Genomic DNA, 8,062 nt, shown 5'->3' with positions numbered 1-8,062 from the left:
CGATTAAGGAAAATATACAGTTAATTATTAATTCTAAATTTTTTAAATACTCACTTATATAAACATAGATCGTCTTATATTTAAATAATTTATTCAAAAACATTGCTTTCAATTTGTTTAATTGGGAAATTTTTTTAAATGAGAAGGTAAATTTTTCTTATTTTTTTAAATCAAAATTTTCTCATACTTTCTGATGCTGCAGACTTTGCCCGGACAAAAGTTAAAAACGACTCTCTGTCTTGTATGAAAACAGAGGTTGTAATAGAGGAGGACCAATTCGATTTTGTGAGAGAGAAAGCTAAGCGGACAAACACAGAGACGAAGATCGTGGAGGGGCACTTCCTATCTCAAACCCCTTGGATTAAAACTACTGTATCTAACTTTCCCCGTACAATGTGGAAATTAAGTACTAGTACTTATCTTTTTGTCCCAAAAAAAAACCAAAAAAAAATTACTATTACTTATCTAAATAAATAGGAAATTACACATAATTTAGAAATTAGGAATATCTCTTATTATATAAAATTGGATTTTGAAAGTTAGCTATTAGTAAAATTTTGACATGTGTCAAGTTATCAATTTAAGATTTTAACATTTATAAAAGTTAAATTTAATAGGAAGAATTTGATTACAATAAAAATCAAATATTTTGTTTAAAAAAATTATTAATAATGTAAAAAGATAATTATCAAAAATTACAGAATTTATAAAAAAAAATATAAAGCTTTTAAAAATAATTATAAGGAGATTACATATATATATATATATATAGTTCGTAAAATTCGAGATTATAATATTATTTACTTATTTTTAAAGTTATTAATTCTATAAAAAAAATTAGGAAAAGCGATTAAGGAAAATATACAGTTAATTATTAATTCTAAATTTTTTAAATACTCACTTATATAAACATAGATCGTCTTATATTTAAATAATTTATTCAAAAACATTGCTTTCAATTTGTTTAATTGGGAAATTTTTTTAAATGAGAAGGTAAATTTTTCTTATTTTTTTAAATCAAAATTTTCTCATACTTTCTGATGCTGCAGACTTTGCCCGGACAAAAGTTAAAAACGACTCTCTGTCTTGTATGAAAACAGAGGTTGTAATAGAGGAGGACCAATTCGATTTTGTGAGAGAGAAAGCTAAGCGGACAAACACAGAGACGAAGATCGTGGAGGGGCACTTCCTATCTCAAACCCCTTGGATTAAAACTACTGTATCTAACTTTCCCCGTACAATGTGGAAATTAAGTACTAGTACTTATCTTTTTGTCCCAAAAAAAAACCAAAAAAAAATTACTATTACTTATCTAAATAAATAGGAAATTACACATAATTTAGAAATTAGGAATATCTCTTATTATATAAAATTGGATTTTGAAAGTTAGCTATTAGTAAAATTTTGACATGTGTCAAGTTATCAATCTAAGATTTTAACATTTCTAAAAGTTAAATTTAATAGAAAGAATTTGATTACAATAAAAATAAAATATTTTGTTTAAAAAAATTATTAATAATGTAAAAAGATAATTATCAAAAATTACAGAATTTATAAAAAAAAATATAAAGATTTTAAAAATAATTATAAGGAGATTACATATATATATATATATATATATAGTTCGTAAAATTCGAGATTATAATATTATTTACTTATTTTTAAAGTTATTAGTTCTATAAAAAAAATAGGAAAAGCGATTAAGGAAAATATACAGTTAATTATTAATTCTAAATTTTTTAAATACTCACTTATATAAACATATATAGTCTCATATTTAAATAATTTCTTCAAAAACATTGCTTTCAATTTGTTTAATTGGGAAATTTTTTTAAATGAGAAGGTAAATTTTTCTTATTTTTTTAAATCAAAATTTTCTTATACTTTCTTCTTTTTTTCAGTTCGGAATAGGTAAGATTAATATGTTGATAAAAAAAGATTAATATATGTGTATTCTTTCTCTAATAAAGTTTCAGTCTAAACAATGACCTAGAAAACCTATTTATATTTCTATAACACGTTCAGGGACTAATGATGTAAATATAGAAAATTTTGGGGCAACTTTGTAAATCTTCAGAAGTTGGGCTGCTTGTGTCGGCTAAAAGGGGTGTCGACCGACACAAAGGGTGGTGTCGATCGACACCATCACCCTTGATAGTCTCCAAGTTAATTTCCTTCGGTTTAATGCTCCAAAACGTCCCAAATTGCTCCACTTTGCTACATCAATGCCAAAATCCTATAAAACTTGTAAAGACTCACAAATAACCTAAAAACACATCAAAATATTATAAAAGTCTCCTTATATCATGGTTAAAAACACATAAAAGCCATGATATATCGATACCCTCTCCATCATCAAAGGATTTGTAGGATTCTGACCAACATATCCTTTGTACTTTACCTCTCACACAGTTCCCTATTTTGTCTCTAAAGGTAGCCGGAAAAGATCCTCTGAGGCCTCAAATACCGCCTTTCGAGGCTTGGCAGTGACTTTATCCTTTGAAGCATCCGTATTCTTCCAGAGCTCTCCGCACATCACCGCTCATCAAGTCCCACTCCACAGTTCCCGGCTTTAAATCTCGGCTTGTGAAATCAATGACAGGGAGCTTAAGAGGAGGTTTGGTTTCCAAACTCACCATTTCTTGTGCTCACAAACCTGTTCTGGTTCTTCCTATGACCAATACACTTAGCTTATATTCTGAAGGGTGGGTGGGGGAAAAAATAAGTAAACAAACAACAACTACATGTTTCTTATGTTGTGACAACACATTGCTTTTGTGGGAAAAGGGTAACATTTAACCCGTACTATTTCAAAAGTGTAAATTTCTACCAAGACAACAGAACCCTGTGTTTTTCAACCTAAACCCTCACTTAGTTCAAATTTACTACCTAAACTTCAAATTTTTATCCATATTCCTATATTGACTCAACCAGCGTTAGTCAACCGTTAAATGTTTTGATCAATTTGACATGTAAGCGATGATGTGTTAAGGTCGTTGGGTTCGAAACCTTAAAACGACGTCGTTTGGAATGAAAGGTTAAAACGACGTATTTTAAATTGGGGGAAAGATCTTAAATTAGGGTTCTTCAGTAAGTTTGACTTCAATATGCTTGTGTCTCTCTTTCTCTTTATCTCACCATTAGATTAGTCTTTAGTTTTTGGCACACCATTTTCGCTGAACAGACACTGAGATAAAGAGAAAGAGAAACAAGAGCAGATTGAAATCAAACTTACTGAAGAACCCTAATTTAAGATCTTTCCCCCAATTCAAAACACGTCGTTTTAACCTTTCATTCCAAGCGACGTCGTTTTAAGGTTTCGAACTCAACGACTTTGACACGTCATTGCTTACATATCAAATTGATCAAAACATTTAACGGTTGACTAACTCTTTGAGTCAATGTAGGAATACATATAACGATTTGAAGTTTAGGTAGTAAATTTGAATTAAGTGAGAGTTTAAGTTGAAAAACATACGGTTTTATTGTCTAGGTAGGAATTTACACTTTTAAAATACTACGGGTTGAAATTTACCATTTTCCCTTGCTTTTGTCTATAATACAGAAACGTAGAAAGACTAAATTAAACTGTCTTTATCTTTGTAATATAAAAGTTCAGAGCAATTACGATAAGATCAAATCACTGAAATAAAAAAGATTTAGAGTTTTCTTTTGTCTTTTTCAAAATTTCCTGAATAAAGATATTGTGAGCTTATCATAACATGTGGATAGATTACTTTACATGCACATAAGTGACGAGATTTTAGTTGGGAAACAACTCAGAAGCAAAATCAAACAAATTTATTTTTAGAAAGACATTTATTTTGATATATCCACAATATAATTAGAACATTTTGCCTTGATGGTCGACTTGGGCACATGGGATTCCTTGGTGGCATTAAAAGATCAATCCTTTTGTGTACGTCAAAATTTTATGGGAATGGGGTTTAATAAGAACAAGTGTCTAGTATAATACGTATAGATTTTTTTTTTTTTTGAATTTAATGTTAAATTATATTCAAAAGAAAAATAAACGTTTTACAAAGTTTATGTGGCAATAAACTTTAAAACAGTTTGAAAATAAAACATTCAGTAGAATCTAGCCTCAAACCAAACTTGAATGGATGTGCTTTGACCTCCTTGAAGTGTGGTTAGACGGTTGCAGACATACTTGTCGATCTGCTTAATCAGGTGCTCTGTCGTCAATGGGTGTTCACCATGTCGTCTTCCATTCCTTTCTCTCCAAAGTAGGTAAATGGTAGTTTGAAAAGCATAACCCAGGATGAATCTTAACGTTTTATCAAGAGCATTACCCACAAGAAGAGAAAGAACTTCTTGCCAACGACTTGTGTATTTGTCTGTGAGGAGCTTTTTCACTACCCTTCCCACACCAACTGTGAATAAAAACATTGAAAGAAAAGGTGGTCTCTTGTCTGTAACGGGTGATTGCAGAAGATACAGCTTACGTTAGCCTGTGGAGACCATTGCTGCATTTTTCCCCCTGTTGCGACTCTGTTCTTGAAAATCAACCAAGTAAGAAAAGCATACTTACAAGTGGCTTGTGAGAACCATATCACTCTGTATTCAGCTAGCTGTGGGCGAGAGACATGGATGTGTGACCAAGTTTCCTTGGTAGTGAAGCTGTTCCGGTAATAGTCATTTTTCCCCTTCCAGAGTGGTACATCCTGTACCTCACGAGAGTGATGAAGCTGCAGTTTCTCTATCTCTTCCTCTACAATATTAAGTAAGGAGAGCCGATGTCGCCGTCGCCGCTGCCTAGGCAGTACTTCAGCTACGGTGCTTGGCTTTGGGATTCCGAGATCAATAAAACCCCTATCCCCCAAGACATCATATAAACAACCCAGTGAACACCAGTTATCAAACCAAAAAGAGGTAGATTCACCGTTATGCACTTCCCACTTAATGAACTGCTTTGCTAGGCTCCTATAATTCAAAAGTTTCCGCCAAATCCATGAACCACACGTTGTGTTATCCTTTTCTGCCCAGAAAGAACCACTGCGAATAAGAGACCTCTTCACCCATAATACGCATTGATTACATTACACGTATGCCACAATTTGATTCAATTTCAAACATTTTGCCATGATACTATATATACTTGGGCATATGGGTTTCTTTGGTGGCATAAAAGTTAATCATAACCATCAACAATACAAGCAGAGAGAGGCTAGAAAGAAATCAGATATAACATTCAGATTCATATACAGATTCAGAGTAAGAAATTAGGACCAACTGTCTCCTCGTTAAATACAACATTATGCTTTGAGATAACTTCACATCCCAAAGAAATCCAAAAGTTTATGTAAAAAATTACATAAGGTCATCAAACACCAATTAGCTATAAGTGAATGAATGTTTTATTCTATCATATAAAGGTTCATAGATTTCATCTTTGCAAAATTCGCTACAAGTGAAGCGTGGATGATCTTTGCGAAATCAACAAGAATGGTTTATGCTTTCAGCGAAATCTTTGCTGAATGTAAGAACAGAGCAACAAGAATGGTTATGCTTCAAATATTGACAGGCTTTTACAAGTGAGGATGCGTGGCGTCAACCATTTGTTCTGTGCATTTATCAAATCCTCTGTTTTTGGAACAGAGAACAATCCGGCTGAGAATCTCGTGTTCATTCCATTCTTCATCACTCAGTAAATACCACCAACTCCCACTAGAAAGTTCTCAGTTTAGGTCTTGACTTGTGAAGACAATTACCGGGAGCGAAGAGCAAGAGTGGTTTCCGAACTCATTATTGTTATCACTCAAAACCTGTTCTCTTTGTGCTCATATCTAGCTTTTGAAGGTTGGGTCTTAAGCATTGTTGATTAGTAATACCATAAATTCAGAGTCTTATTATATTTTTATTAATTAGATCCATTAATTAGTCTTTTGTTTTTGAAATGGAAATTAATTTTCTAATATCTTTCTTAGGTTGAACTACTTTAAAGACTCCACCATAGAAATTTGGTGGTACTTGTGGGTTACTGTGATGTTAAAAAAAAATACCTTTTTTTTTATTACTCATCATACTCACTACTGCAAAGCGTCTCTTTTGCAATCTATCTCGCTCATTATTCCCTTATTTTTCTCAAATGTATATATAGAAATTATTTTTTGTTTTTTACGTTTTTTTTTCTTTCTCATATTTACATTCATCCACTATAAAAACTTCCAAAAAACTTTTTTTTATTTCTTCTTCTTTATTTGTATAATTTGTTTTCGAGATTAATATTAGGAACTCTTAATATTATTACTCTGACATCAAGATATTGGGTTGTTGTTGTTTACAAATAGACTGTTTGAAACAGTCAAACATTGATTCTGTTTTAAAGGAAGTAAAAACAAAGGTTTATTACATGGAGAATCAGATTACAAGAGGCTACAATAAGTCTTGAGACCAGATAGATCTCTCCTTCCGGATCCCTCGCAGGTGAACTTATAGTATGCTTCGAAATCAAAGGGGTTAAACAGGCGAGGATACTCGGCATCAACCATCTCCTCCGGTGCACATATCAAATCCTCTGTATCTGGCATAGAGAAAAGTCCAGCTGAGTACCTTGTTTCCGTCCCCATTCTAACCACACGGTGAACCGCAGATTGCACCCTGCCGTTCAGCAGTACCTGAAAACATCTTTCAGCATCATCATCTATTGAAAAGTATAGTAGAGAGAAAAGGTTGGGACTTACATGCAAAATACTTCCACCAATGACGAGGAATGAAGAATCTTGAGAAGGATTGGCTATGATCCAGTGGCTACCGTCTATGGTTCTCACCTCTAACCCTCCGTATGCTACATCGTTCTGGCAAACTATGGTGAGCACATTTCTATCTGTATGAGCCTCCATGCCTAGCCCCTCCTCTGTTTCATCAACTCCATTGTATTTCATCATCCGCATTAGGCATTTCGTCGATTTGAGATGTTCGTCTATGTAGTTTTCATCGATATCGAAGCTCTTCATAACCATTCTCCGGATCTTGAAGTCCAGTTCTTATACATTCTTGGTAAATGACAGAACCGTGTCGCTGAAGAAACAGAGCAAATTCTCACCAATTCTTCAGAGTTTTGATCAGTTTTTTAAAACATCCTAACGAAAGAAGCAAATATTTTAAAGATCATAAAACCTGAAATTCTTGTTGCCTTGAGGCCAAAGCTTCTGAGTAAAGGATTTGACGTTCTCTTCATTGTCTGCAACGTGACATTATTACCTGCGCAGTACTAAGGGTTGCAGAACTCACAGGATCTAAAAAGTCTCCTCCCGGAGGTGAAACTGCACCAACATACTAATCACTGCAATTTAAATCTGAAGAAGTACAAATTAAGAAAGAACCTGAGCTAAGGGGATTATAAATTGCTATGTAAATGTTGTTCTATTATGAATATACATCAGTAGACAAATGATTTTTATGCACTTTATTTTATTTTGAATATATAATAGACAAATGAAAAGAGTCACAACCTTGCTATATATATGTCAAAAACGTACTTGAAACATGTTAATCTAGATTAAAATCTACGCAAGTGCCTCTTAAAATAAGCTACAAGCCTTCCAAGATCCTGAAACATCCTTTTCCTAAACTTGAACCCCTTTGGGCATGAACTTATATACTCATGGTGTAGATTGATGCTCCGTATGTAAGTCAGTATGATGGCACCCGGATGTTCGTGCGAAATCCCAAAAGCATAGACTACCATCCTTGGATTCTCGGCCTTCTCAATCCTGAGGAGATCATCTACTTCCGGTTGAGTCCTGGTTCGGAACTTGCGATGGTTGAGCATGGTCACAAGACGAGATACCAACAGACCAACATACCAATCCATCAGCCAATCTAGACACTCGCACGTTTCATCTCCAATTCTCAGTAGCTTCCCAATACCAACGTCGTCCTTGTTCCCTTTCCCGCCTTCAACTATCTCCCTGTGCAGATACACATTATCGTAAATCTTTAATGTCAAAGTAAAATAATTGACTCCTCGAGAGCTCGGATGAACAACATTATTACCAAACTGCTTGTCAGATAAGTACTCTGTTGCTTGGTCAGCAGT

At 33.5% G+C, this 8,062-nt stretch overlaps 1 pseudogene; it reads right to left on the bottom strand.

Moving 5' to 3' along the window:
- Positions 6,387 to 8,062, bottom strand: part of LOC104744106 — a 2,893-nt pseudogene continuing 1,217 nt past the window's right edge.

This window comes from Camelina sativa, chromosome 14 (assembly GCF_000633955.1).
Source record: "Camelina sativa cultivar DH55 chromosome 14, Cs, whole genome shotgun sequence".
Lineage (NCBI taxonomy): Eukaryota > Viridiplantae > Streptophyta > Magnoliopsida > Brassicales > Brassicaceae > Camelina > Camelina sativa.
Note: the sequence above shows the minus strand (reverse complement) of the source record. Positions and strands in the feature narration are given on the sequence as shown.